This window comes from Aulonocara stuartgranti (assembly GCF_965226115.1).
Source record: "Aulonocara stuartgranti genome assembly, chromosome: 15".
Lineage (NCBI taxonomy): Eukaryota > Metazoa > Chordata > Actinopteri > Cichliformes > Cichlidae > Aulonocara > Aulonocara stuartgranti.
In genome coordinates, this window is record NC_138951.1 from 40,007,555 (window position 1) to 40,020,756 (window position 13,202).

General features: G+C 39.4%; 1 protein-coding gene and 1 long non-coding RNA gene across 3 annotated transcripts in view; one reads left to right on the forward strand and one right to left on the reverse strand.

Moving 5' to 3' along the window:
• The window catches only part of negr1 (neuronal growth regulator 1), a 228,596-nt gene that overhangs the window by 163,526 nt on the left and 51,868 nt on the right, over nucleotides 1–13,202 (reverse strand). The gene's annotated exons all lie outside the window — the stretch shown is intronic.
• Nucleotides 4,282–6,553, forward strand: LOC309689295. The gene is made up of 3 exons (XR_014271321.1): nucleotides 4,282–4,305; nucleotides 4,397–5,392; nucleotides 5,822–6,553. It is a non-coding gene; the product is annotated as an uncharacterized lncRNA (long non-coding RNA).

A 13,202-nucleotide genomic window follows, 5' to 3' on the forward strand; every position in this document is an offset into this window, starting at 1 on the left:
TTCAACTTACTCATTTTTAAACTCTTACTACTTCCACATACATTGACATAGAGCCACCATTCAAACTTTAAAACGAAGACAAGACATTCAACTATTCAACTTGTATTTATCTTTTCAATATCTATTATACTTTTTCTTCAGTTCCAGTTTAAGTTTCATGATGTTTTTTCACCCGTTTCAAAGTTTATAATGGGTGTGTATGGGACGGAATGTTGGGGCTAGAGTGAGACAGCTCAACTGCTAGAGTGAGAGGAGCAAAAAAATTAATCTTAAAATATTTTTTAAAACTGCTGCTGTGTCCGCAGCGTTTGCTCTACAGGTATGATTTTACCCTCAAAACGTAGCCATCGCTGTCCTCTTTCATCCAATGTGTTTACTATTGTCCTAGGTGTTATGGTTCTTTCATAAATGTCACCAATGCACAGCCTCCTCCCTCCAACTGTTCCATAGACTCTAATGTTAAAATGGCTCAGAAGGTTCGTTTGAAAATCAGAAGAGCATGGTGTCTTTCCACTGTCACCACGTCCATATAATAAACTCCACAGGCATGAAAACTGAGAATTTGGTAGACTAGACATTGCTGTCGCTCACGGTGAAAGAATTTCGTCAATACGACTTGTACTTTTCATATGGGAACGATTTGTTTCGGCCTGACTTTTCTGTTCATTTTAAGCAGCAAAAGTGAGGTGCATGTCTGTGTGCGTGTGTATGGAGCCATTGGGTGCGGTCACTATAGCAACCAGGCTCACACCTGCCTGCTTAACGAGCTCTGCCTGCCACTGTACCAAGATTCATCTTAAGCACTTCTCTTTCAACTGCTGCTGTGTCCACAGTGTCACAGCCATCATTTTACCCTCAAAACGTCGCCATTATTGTTCTCTTTCCAACACCGTATCTTTCAAAGCTCAGGCATTTAAACTTTTTAAACTGTGTGGATCAAAGTGGAGGGATCACATTTGAGTCATTCAGTGATTCAAAGAATATGACCTTTTAATATTCATTCAGATGTTTTCTGACTCTAAATCTTCTTTTCTCATTTTTAGGGTTTTCTAATTTACATTTAAAACATTTTCAGTTTTTTTCCAACTCCTTCTTCTGTGTAACCTTCAGCTTTTAGCAGTTCAGCACCTTTGTTTTCAGGTTAAATTCATTTGTTTTTTTTGTTTTTTTTAATCTCATTCAATATTTTTAACTCAAAATTCAGCAATTAATTCATTTCAGTGCATACATTCAGATTCAAGCATTCACACTGCAGTTTCTTCAGAAAATGCACTTTCTAGTTATTATATTTTATTCTGTATTCCGTACGTTTTTTGTAATCCTATAACTTCAAAACCGTTCAACTTAGAAAAACCATTCAAACACCGTTAGATTCCTATTCTTTTGGACAACACTGCTTCTATTTTTCATATTTTTAACATTTATATTTTTAATTTTATTCAACTTTATTCAACAAAAATTTATAATGTATTTCAATGGGGAGACCCTTCAAATCCTCATTCAACTTACTCATTTTTAAACTCTTACTACTTCCACATACATTGACATAGAGCCACCATTCAAACTTTAAAACGAAGACAAGACATTCAACTATTCAACTTGTATTTATCTTTTCAATATCTATTATACTTTTTCTTCAGTTCCAGTTTAAGTTTCATGATGTTTTTTCACCCGTTTCAGAGTTTATAATGGGTGTGTATGGGACGGAATGTTGGGGCTAGAGTGAGGCAGCTCAACTGCTAGAGTGAGAGGAGCAAAAAAATTAATCTTAAAATATTTTTTAAAACTGCTGCTGTGTCCGCAGCGTTTGCTCTACAGGTATGATTTTACCCTCAAAACGTAGCCATGGCTGTCCTCTTTCATCCAATGTGTTTACTATTGTACTAGGTGTTATGGTTCTTTCATAAATGTCACCAATGCACAGCCTCCTCCCTCCAACTCTTCCATAGACTCTAATGTTAAAATGGCTCAGAAGGTTCGTTTGAAAATCAGAAGAGCATGGTGTCTTTACACTGTCACCACGTCCATATAATAAACTCCACAGGCATGAAAACTGAGAATTAGGTAGACTAGACATGGCTGTCGCTCACGGTGAAAGAATTTTGTCAATACGACATGTACTTTTCATTTGGGAAGAATTTGTTTGGGCCTGACTTTTCTGTTCATTTTAAGCAGCAAAAGTGAGGTGCATGTCTGTGTACGTGTGTATGGAGCCATTGGGTGCAGTCACTATAGCAACCAGGCTCACACCTGCCTGCTTAACGAGCTCTGCCTGCCACTGTGCCAAGATTCATCTTAAGCACTTCTCTTTCAACTGCTGCTGTGTCCACAGTGTTACAGCCATCATTTTACCCTCAAATTGTCGCCATTATTGTTCTCTTTCCAACACCGTGTCTTTCAAAGCTCAGGCATTTAAACTTTTTAAACTGTGTGGATCAAAGTGGAGGGATCACATTTGAGTCATTCAGTGATTCAAAGAATATGACCTTTTGATATTCATTCAGATGTTTTCTGACTCTAAATGTTCTTTTCTCATTTCTTAGGGTTTTCTAATTTACATTTAAAACATTTTCAGTTTTTTTCCAACTCCTTCTTCTGTGTAACCTTCAGCTTTTAGCAGTTCAGCACCTTTGTTTTCAGGTTAAATTCGGGTTTTTTTTGTTTTTTTTTAATCTCATTCAATATTTTTAACTCAAAATTCAGCAATTAATTCATTTCAGTGCATACATTCAGATTCAAGCATTCACACTGCAGTTTCTTCAGAAAATGCACTTTCTAGTTCTATTTTATCTATTCCGTACGTTTTTTGTACTCCTACTCCTTCAAAACCGTTCAACTTAGAAAAACCATTCAAACACCATTAGATTCCTCTTCTTTTGGACATGACTGCTTCTACTTTTCTCATTTTTAACATTTATATTTTTAATTTTATTCAACTTTATTCAACAAAAATTTCCCATGTATTTCAATGGGGAGACCCTTCAAATTCTCATTCAACTTACTCATTTTTAAACTCCTACTACTTCCACATACGTTGACATAGAGCCACCATTCAAACTTTAAAACGAAGACAAGACATTCAACTATTCAACTTGTATTTATCTTTTCAATATCTATTATACTTTTTCTTCAGTTCCAGTTTAAGTTTCATGATGTTTTTTCACCCGTTTCAGAGTTTATAATGGGTGTGTATGGGACGGAATGTTGGGGCTAGAGTGAGGCAGCTCAACTGCTAGAGTGAGAGGAGCAAAAAAATTAATCTTAAAATCTTTTTTAAAACTGCTGCTGTGTCCGCAGCGTTTGCTCTACAGGTATGATTTTACCCTCAAAACGTAGCCATGGCTGTCCTCTTTCATCCAATGTGTTTACTATTGTACTAGGTGTTATGGTTCTTTCATAAATGTCACCAATGCACAGCCTCCTCCCTCCAACTCTTCCATAGACTCTAATGTTAAAATGGCTCAGAAGGTTCGTTTGAAAATCAGAAGAGCATGGTGTCTTTCCACTGTCACCACGTCCATATAATAAGCTCCACAGGCATGAAAACTGAGAATTAGGTAGACTAGACATTGCTGTCGCTCACGGTGAAAGAATTTTGTCAATACGACTTTTACTTTTCATTTGGGAGCGATTTGTTTCGGCCTGACTTTTCTGTTCATTTTAAGCAGCAAAAGTGAGGTGCATGTCTGTGTCCGTGTGTATGGAGCCCTTGGGTGCAGTCACTATAGCAACCAGGCTCACACCTGCCTGCTTAACGAGCTCTGTCTCTCACTCTGCCAAGATTAAATCAAAAATGTGTGTTACATCTAAGCAGTTGTAGTAAGATTAACTTTTTCAATAGGTACAATAAGACAGGTTTGACAGGCTTTTGCCACAGATTAACAGTATGTCAGTAGTTAATATAGGCTAACTGAATAGAGCCCTGAATTATTGCCCTGTTAAATTCAAGTTGATTGTGTATTGGTGGACTTGTCTTCTCCACACAGGTTTTTCATACCTCGGCAGTTTTAGTCAGTTGATGACTTTAAAATAATCTTTTCTGACTGGATAATTAAAGCTCACAGCATCTACCTGTCTGTAGTGTATTTTCCCACATTTTAAATAATCGAATCTCATTTAATGTCTCTGTTTTTAGTCTGTATAGTTTATCTCCCCACGAATACGCTCAAAGTAGTCTTAAAATAAAATCCATAAAACAGTTCAAGATGACATACTTTTTATTTGCTAATTTAATGCCAGTTGCCCTCTTTCCTGAGTATAAGTGAATGAGTGACATAAAGAGAAAAAGTACCAATTTGTATGCTGGTGAGTCTTGTGTATTTTTTCTCTGTCTCTCTATGACAGAGAAATATATATGCTCATTATTGATGTTCAAACTGATGCTCAAATTTCCAAGCACCACCTGAACGCCTCATCAGTCTTTAACTAATCACTGCACCAACTGCCGTCATTCCGCTTTGCTCTCTGCTGTGGTAAGTACAATACACTCAGTACAGCACTGTTTTAATTTTATGGTAAAAATACATGTTTGACATTTAAACTCACATATCAAGTCTTTTTAAAGTTCAACAGAGTTCAAAGAATAAAGAAAGCAAAAAAAGAATAACCTTTGCTACCATTTATATAGGTTTATGACTTTTGCTGTTAGCAGCAGTGCTAACGCTAGCTTCAATGCTAATGCTAGCTATAGTGCTAACACTAGCCTTAGCAGTTGTTAACTGACAAAAAGAATATTCTTGTGATATTCCTGTGATATTTATTGGCGGTCAGTGAGACAAAAGTAACAAATGAGATTTATTATTGCCATTGTGCCTCAGTTTTAACAGTAAGAGTACTTCATGACTTTTGCTGTTAGTAGCAGTGCTAATGCTAGCTTCGATGCTAATGCTAGCATCAATGCTAACGCTAGCTATAGTGCCAACACTAGCCTTAGCAGTTTTTAACTGACAAAAAGAATATTCCTGTGATATTCCTGTGATATTTATTGGCGGTCAGTGAGACAAAAGTAACAAATGAGCTTTATTATTGCCATTGTGCCTCAGTTTTAACAGTAAGAGTGCTAGTTCTACCAGCAGTGCTAACACTAACTGAAGTGCTAACGCTAGCATTCCTGCTAGCGTTAGCAGCGATGCTAAGGCTAGTAACAGTCTAACAGTAGCCTTATATAAGTACTTAAATAAATACTTCAGTTAATTAGTTTGAATTATAAAATGGCTGCTGTATCAGCTGGTGTGCTATATTACTCTATAATTACCCTGCTGACTATAAGTTCAGTGTATCATGTCGTGTGGGCTTTGTTTTTTTGTTAGTCTGATAACACTGTACAGACAACTAACATGTTATTTCTTGTCTTACACTTTCAGGAACTTGACTCACATCTGTGCTTTGCCTGGTAGGTGTGCACATACTGTTAGAGAAGTACACCAAAATTTTAAAAAAAGAGTCTGACTAATATAAGCTTTAAAGTGATGGGTTCAAACTTTGTGCTAGACCTTTTAAACACATTTTTATAATAAATACACATAAGTTCAGCTTAACAATTGGGCTAAAATATTTTTTTCGTACATTTTTGCACATTACATGTGATTAGTTAACAATTCACTCAATCATATTTGTATTTAAAAATATTATTGCTGAATTTAATTAAATATTTATTCTTTTAAAAAGTGCCAAATTGTGCAACTTTTTGCACATGGCAGCCGACAACAGTTTAGCTTGAATATTTGTTTTGTCCTTTTTCAGTAGTCACAATTAGTTCATACAATTACCATGTAATATAATTTTATTAAAATTATTTTTTTTTCTTGTTTTTTGTTCACAGTGTGCAGAAGAAGAACAAGGACCAGATCTCCAGTCTTCTATCTCACATCCCAACCCCCCAACCCCTCTATCTTCTGTCCTACTCCACCTGTTGTCTCTGCCTTCTTTCCATCTGTATTTCACCCTGTGGTTTGTGAGAAATTTTGCCAAACCAAGAATCTTATTGCGGTTTGATTTAAAGCCGTGTCTCTCCTGCTCTGTCTGTTCTCTCTGCTAAATTTTCTCTCTACCTGTTTTTCACTCTTTGGCTTGCTGCTGAAAAATGCACAAGCCAATAAAGCAATAAAGAGTGCATATTTTGCCTCAACCTGAGAACAAACTGAACAAACAAAGAAAACTCTGCGGTTTGATTTAAAGCCGTGTCTCTCCTGCTCTGTCTGTTCTCTCTGCTAAATTTTCTCTCTACCTGTTTTTCACTCTTGGCTTGCTGCTGAAAAATGCCAAGCCATTAAAGCAATAAAGAGTGCATATTGCCTCTACCTGAGAACAAACTAAACAAATAAAGAAAACTCTAATTCACGGTTTGATTGTGATTTCCCAGCCGTGTTTCTCCTGCTCTGTCTGTTCTCTCTTCTAAATTTTCTCTCTAGCTGTTTTTCACTTTGCGCTTGCTGCTAAGTTGTGCCAAGCCAATAAAGAGAGTGCATATTATTCTCTCGACTGACAAACTGTCAAACAAACAAAGACATCTGTTTCTGAGAAATAAAAACTGAAATATAAAGACAAAGAGAACATCTGCTGTGTGCCACTCTTATTTTATAAACATATTTTCTAAAGACTAAGAGAAACACTTGTGTAAAAATGCCAAGGAAGCAGAAAAAGTCACAAGCTGCAAAACAACGCTGGAAGAAGTTCCATGAGTTTCATGAAGTACCAACATGTGAACAAGCTGAGTGTGATTTTCCTCAGAGCTCTGCAGAAGACTTTGTGTCTGCAAAGACCAATGCTGATGGTGTCAAACAGGCAGGTCAACATGTTCCTGCACATGTACAACAGGTATCCTATGCAGATGCTGTAAAGATTGGATTGCAGCATGAATTTAATGATCATCAGGTAAACCATAGAGACCAACCTGAGGTGTCAAGTGCCCCACAGGTGGGTTATGCTGATATTGTAAAAAGAGGCCGTCACAGTGATGTGGCAGGACCATCTCATGCAGAAAGAGTGAACTTTGAAAACCAGCCCTCTGTTACACATATCTGTGCATCTCACAGCCAGGCTCATCCCAAATATGGAGACTCCAGAAACAAGCAGTGCACATGTAACTCACTCACATTTCTTGCTTTCCTTCATGAGAATGATAACATGACTACAGCTGACCTTAATCTGGTCTTGGATAAAGGTGATGTGATGTACAAAGAGGCCAAGAAAAGATTTCCTAAAAATATTCATTTGGCTACCGATGAGCTGCCAGACAAAGTTGATGCTCGCAGGTCTATGTATCATGTCGACATGACACAGCCTTCCCGGTATGGGACATTTGAAGAACCTCCAGAGGAGGCAGTAGATACCTTTCTCAGCTTAGAAGCAGGACTGAGCTGCCTGTTGTCAGATGTGCAGTATGCCTTATTGATTATGAGTGGATTGTGTATCGCAGTGTTCAGATCCACATCAGGCAAATATGGTTTCTTTGATCCACACTCCAGAACAGCCAGTGGTCTTCCTCTAGCACTATGGTCACGTGACCGTGGTACGGCTGTGATGGTGAAATTCACACTCCTCAGTGACATGATTAAGAGGCTCCAGGATTCTTATGAAGGGATGGAGATATCACCTTCTTGTACCTATGAACTGAAGCCTGTGCAGTTCTACAGTATGAGCACAGTCAACCTGAGTGATACTATCACAGACACAGTCTGCAGACCAACAGCTGCCACTGCTGTGGGACCTACTCACTCTGATACAACTGAAGCAAACTCCTCTACTCCAAGGAGAAACACAACCACTGGTCTGACTGAGAACATCTTTTGTCAAATGTCCATTTACACGCCACTGGTGAAACAAAAAGAAGTCCGCATGACTCAGTTCACACCATATGAAGATCAGAATGAACCTCCTAATATACCAACTGAAGAACTATGCAGTGAATTAAATTTGCTTCCATCAAATGATGTTTTTTCATGCCAATCAAATGCTGCAATAAAAAATGTTGCTGCCTGTGACCTTTCTGATATAGTTTTACAAAAACTGAAAAAAGTTAACAAACAACAAAGGCACAAAATGAAAAGAAGATTAATGGCATCAGAGAAACCCAGAAATCAGAGAAAAGAAAACCAAAAAAGGAAAGAACGACAAAAGTATGCTTCAAATAAAGAGTACAAAGAAAAGAAAAAATCTTGCACAAGCGGGGCATATAAAAACAATCCTGAAGTTAGACAAAAACAACAACAGTATGTTAAAAGACGTTACTGTGAGAATGCAGAATTCAGACAGAAACAACAACAGTATGTTAAAAGACGTTACTGTGAGAATGCTAAAGTTAGACAGAAACAAAAACAATATATTAAAAGACGCTACTATGAGAATACTGATTTCAGAGAGGAGAAAAAAAGCTATATCAGTAAAAGGTATCGAGAAAGCCCAGAATTCAGAGAGAGACAGAGATCTCGTGTGACTCAGCGTTATGCACGTGACAACGCATTCAGAGTAAGACACAAACAACTAATGAAACAACTAATGCGAGACAGGTATCAAAGTAATCTTGCATTTAGGATTATGCACAACATGAGATGTGCAATGAAAATAAAAAGGAAATACAGATGGGTGAACAGACAAACCCAAGAGAGTGACAACAGTGTGATCAACGAGGCCATATCTGTGTTCAAATCACAAATCAAAGCTGGACCATCATACCCATGTACTGTATGTTTCAAGGCTTCATTTCCAAACCAAGTACGACCCTGCAGAAGGTCAAATTATGTCAAAAACCCACATGTGGTTGCAACATGTTTGACAGGAAAGTATGTTCATGATTGTGATGAAAACTGCAGAAATGAGCAGTGCAATGTGCCTGATGAGAGAAAGAGAGAGTGGATTTGTCACACCTGCCACGATCATCTTAAAAATGGATCCATGCCAGCACTTGCTGTTGCCAATAAACTGGATCTTGCTGATATTCCACCTGAACTGTCTGATCTCAACATACTGGAGAGACATCTCATAGCCAAGTGCATACCATTTGCCAAGATCATTCCTCTTCCCAAAGGCAGACAAAGAGCAATTAGAGGAAATGTGGTCTGTGTCCCATCCGAGGTACAGGAAACTGTTGAAGCATTGCCTCGATTGAGAATTAATTCTCAGGTCATGAGAATAAAACTGAAGAGACGCTTGTCTTACAAAGGTCATCAGCTGTTTCAGACTGTAAGCTGGTCTAAACTTGTGCAAGCACTGCATAAACTCAAGCAGATTCACCCACAGTATAAGGATGTGAGCATCAGAGATGATGCTGAGCTGTGTGATCCAACACTTCCTGATGAAGATGATGATGATGATGATGATGAAAACATGAATGAGGACGATTATGATGAGGCTGATTTAATGGAAATTGACAGCTGTGAGAAAAATGCACTGAGTGAAGCACAAAATAAAAATGAACAGGACATTGACACGTTACCCTGTGATGGTGAACAATCGCATGAACAGATGAGAGATGATTCAGAGCAAGCAGATGGACTGACTAATGGTGGTTTTGCACTCGAGTCCTGTTTGCAGCCCCCTGATGTGGCTGAGGAGATATTATGTTTCAGTGAAGGAATCTACTCTGTTGCTCCTGCAGAGAGAAACAATCCAATAAGTTTTTTCAAAACACCTAAACTGGAGGCCATGGCCTTCCCTGTGCAGTTTCCTACAGGCCAAAACACACTTGATGAAAGAAGGCTGATCAAAGTATCCCCCAGTGGGTATTTCAAATCAAGACTTTTCTGCATTGATGATCGTTTTGCCAAAGACACAAACTATTTGTTCTTTGCACAGTTTGTGACTGAAATACACTTGGCTACATCCAGCATGACAGTACAGTTAAGGAAGGCAAAGCCTCTGACCAGAGATGGTAGAAAAATAACCTCAGGCATGTTACAAGATAAACATGAGGTGGAGAAACTGGTGCGAAATAAAGATGCAGTGAGATTCATGCAGCCTCTGAGAGGAACCCCAGCCTATTGGGAGAAAACAACAAGAGATCTTTTTGCCATGATCAGACAGTTGGGAACTCCCACGTTCTTTTGCACATTTTCAGCTGCTGAAATGCGCTGGCCTGAAGTGATCGAGGCAATAACAAGGCAGCAAGGTGAACAAGTGAATTTTGAAGGACTCGACTGGTCAGCAAAGTGTGACATCCTGAGAAGCAATCCTGTCACAACAATGCGCATGTTTGACAAGAGAGTTGAAGCATTATTCAGAGATTTACTCTTATCTCCCGCAGAGCCACTTGGCAAAGTCATTGACTACTTTTACAGAGTTGAGTTTCAGCACAGAGGAAGCCCACACATACACTGCCTCCTGTGGGTAGAAGGTGCTCCTGTGTTTGAGGAGGATGATGAGCAAACTGTTCTTGATTTTATAAACAAATACATCACAGCTCAGCTGCCTGATCCACATAAACAACCTGAACTGTACAAAAAAGTAACAGAAGTGCAAAAACACAGTAAGAACCACACAAAGACGTGCTTTAGGAGTTTAAGCTCCGGGTGCCGTTTTGGTTTTCCCAAACCACCCTGCAATGAGACAATGATCACAAGACCCAGTGAGGATGATGCACTGGAAGTAGAAACGGCAAAGAACAAGCTCAGACCACTGAACCAGCTGCTGAATGAACCTGAAACTGCTTCCATGAGTTTAGAGCAGCTCTTGGAAAGATGCAAGTTGACACATGCAGAATATGAGAGATACCTGAATAAAATGAACATGAGGAGTACGATCATACTAAAGCGTGATCCAAAAGACTCTTGGATAAACGGCTATAATCCACATCTGCTTGAAGCCTGGAACAGTAATATCGACATAAGCTTTGTTTTAGATGCTTTTGGTGCTGCAAATTATTTAATGAAATATATATCAAAAAAAGAGGGCGGGCTATCTGAGTACCTGAAAACTGTCATTGAGAACTCCCATAAGGACAGTGTAAATGAGTGCGATGAAATGAGAGCCGTCATGCAGGCATATTCAAAGAAGCGAGAGATCAGTGCACAGGAGTGTGTTGCTCGTGCATGTGGTCTTCACATGAAGCAATGCTCACGTGCTGTAATATTCATTCCAACTGATGATAATCCTGTGAAAATGAGTCGTCCCCTGTCAGTTCTGGACAACACAACACCTGAGTCTTCCAATGTTTGGATGACATCTTTGAATGACAAATACAAAGCCAGACCTGAAACACCAGAGTATGAGGAGATGTGCATGGCAGACTTTGCTGCTACTTGCAGGATTGTCTATGGCCAACAGAAAAAAGGTAAAGATGTTTTGCCCCTTCTCAATGAGATGGGGTTTGTGCAAAGGCGCAAAAACAATAAGCCTGCTATCATCAGATTTCACCGCTGCTCACAAGAAAAACATCCAGAGCAATATTACGGAAGACTGCTTAAACTGTACCTTCCTCATCGTTCAGACCACGAACTGAAAACACCATCGTTGCCAACCTATCAGGCTTTCTATGGTGCTGGCTGTGTACAGCTACCAGGTACTGACCATCTTGAGTACGTGCAACACATTGTCAAAAGAAACAGAGAAAAATATGAGAAAAACAGTGAGGAGATCGAGAGCGCTGTTGAGGAATATGAGCAGAACAGAGGTGTGACTGACGAATGGTGTAATCTGGCACCTGAATCAGATCTCGTAAGGTTGCCACTTGTCGAACAAGAAAGAGAGCGAGACAATGAAAATGAACAGGAAGATGTGCCCGACTACAGCCGTCAGGCTGATGCTTCAACAGAAGTCAGAGCCATCAGGGAACCCCCTGCTATTGATCCCACATTGTTACGTCAGATGTTTCAAAATCTGAATAAGAAGCAAGCCTGCATATTTTATGCAGTTAGAGACTGGTGCATTAAAAGAGTCTGTGCTCTAAATCCAGAGCAGTTTTTCTTTTATATTAATGGTGGTGCTGGAACAGGAAAATCACATCTAATCAAATGCATCTACTCAGAAGCATCTAAGATACTGAGCAAAGTGCCCAGATATGCAGATGACGTTGACATATCAAAACCCACCGTCCTGTTAACTGCTTTCACTGGGACTGCAGCTTTTAACATTTCTGGAACAACACTGCATTCTCTTCTCAAGCTGCCTAGAAGCTTAAAACCTCCCATTCAGGGACTTGGCAATCAGCTGGATGAAGTCAGATCAGAACTTTTGAATGCTGAAATAATCGTCATTGACGAAGTGTCTATGGTGTCAAGACATCTGTTTGCATATGTAGATGCAAGACTCAAACAGATCAAAGGGACTCGGAGACCCTTTGGAGGCATGTCAGTCATTGCTGTCGGAGACTTCTATCAGCTACCCCCAGTGCGACAGTCTAAACCTCTCTGTGTGCACGACCCGTCTGAGATCGACCTGTGGCGGGAGCATTTTCAGATGATCACTCTGACTGAGATTATGCGTCAGAAAGATGATGTTGTCTTTGCTGAGATGCTGAACAGAATTCGTGTAAAAGGAAAGTTGGATGAGCTTTGTGAAGCAGATAGAAATTTGTTGTTACAGGCCATAACTGAACCAGCCCATTGTCCGACTGATGCATTGCACATTTTTGCAACTAATAAAGAAGTGGATGCACACAACTCTTCAACACTGGCTCTGCTCCACACTCATATCATTGACATCCATGCAGATGATTATAGAAAAGATCCTAGAACTGGCAGAATGGCACTTCAAGACAGACCATTGAAAGGAGGTAAAAACGAGTTACCAGACACACTGAAAGTTGCAGAAGGAGCTCGTGTCATGCTCACCAGAAACATTGACATACAAAATGGTTTGGTTAATGGAGCTTTTGGAATACTACTTAGAGTAGTTTACTCTGAAAATGACCAACACATCATCAAGCTTGGACTTAAAATGGATAATGAGACATCTGGAAAGAATAACCGCACACCAGCAGACGACATGGTGTACATTGAGAGAGCAGAGGAGAATCTGAAGCAGAAAGGAGTGGTACGAAGACAGTTCCCAGTGAAGCTGGCCTTTGCATGTACAATACATAAGGTACAGGGTATGACAACTACATCAGCTGTTGTCTCTCTTAAGAGCATTTTTGAGCCCGGCATGGCCTACGTAGCTGTCAGTAGAGTGACGTCTCTCAGTGGACTGTATCTTCTTGATATGGAGGAGAAAAAAATATTCACCAACCCAGAAATCACTGCAGCGCTTGAGAACATGAGACAAGCCAA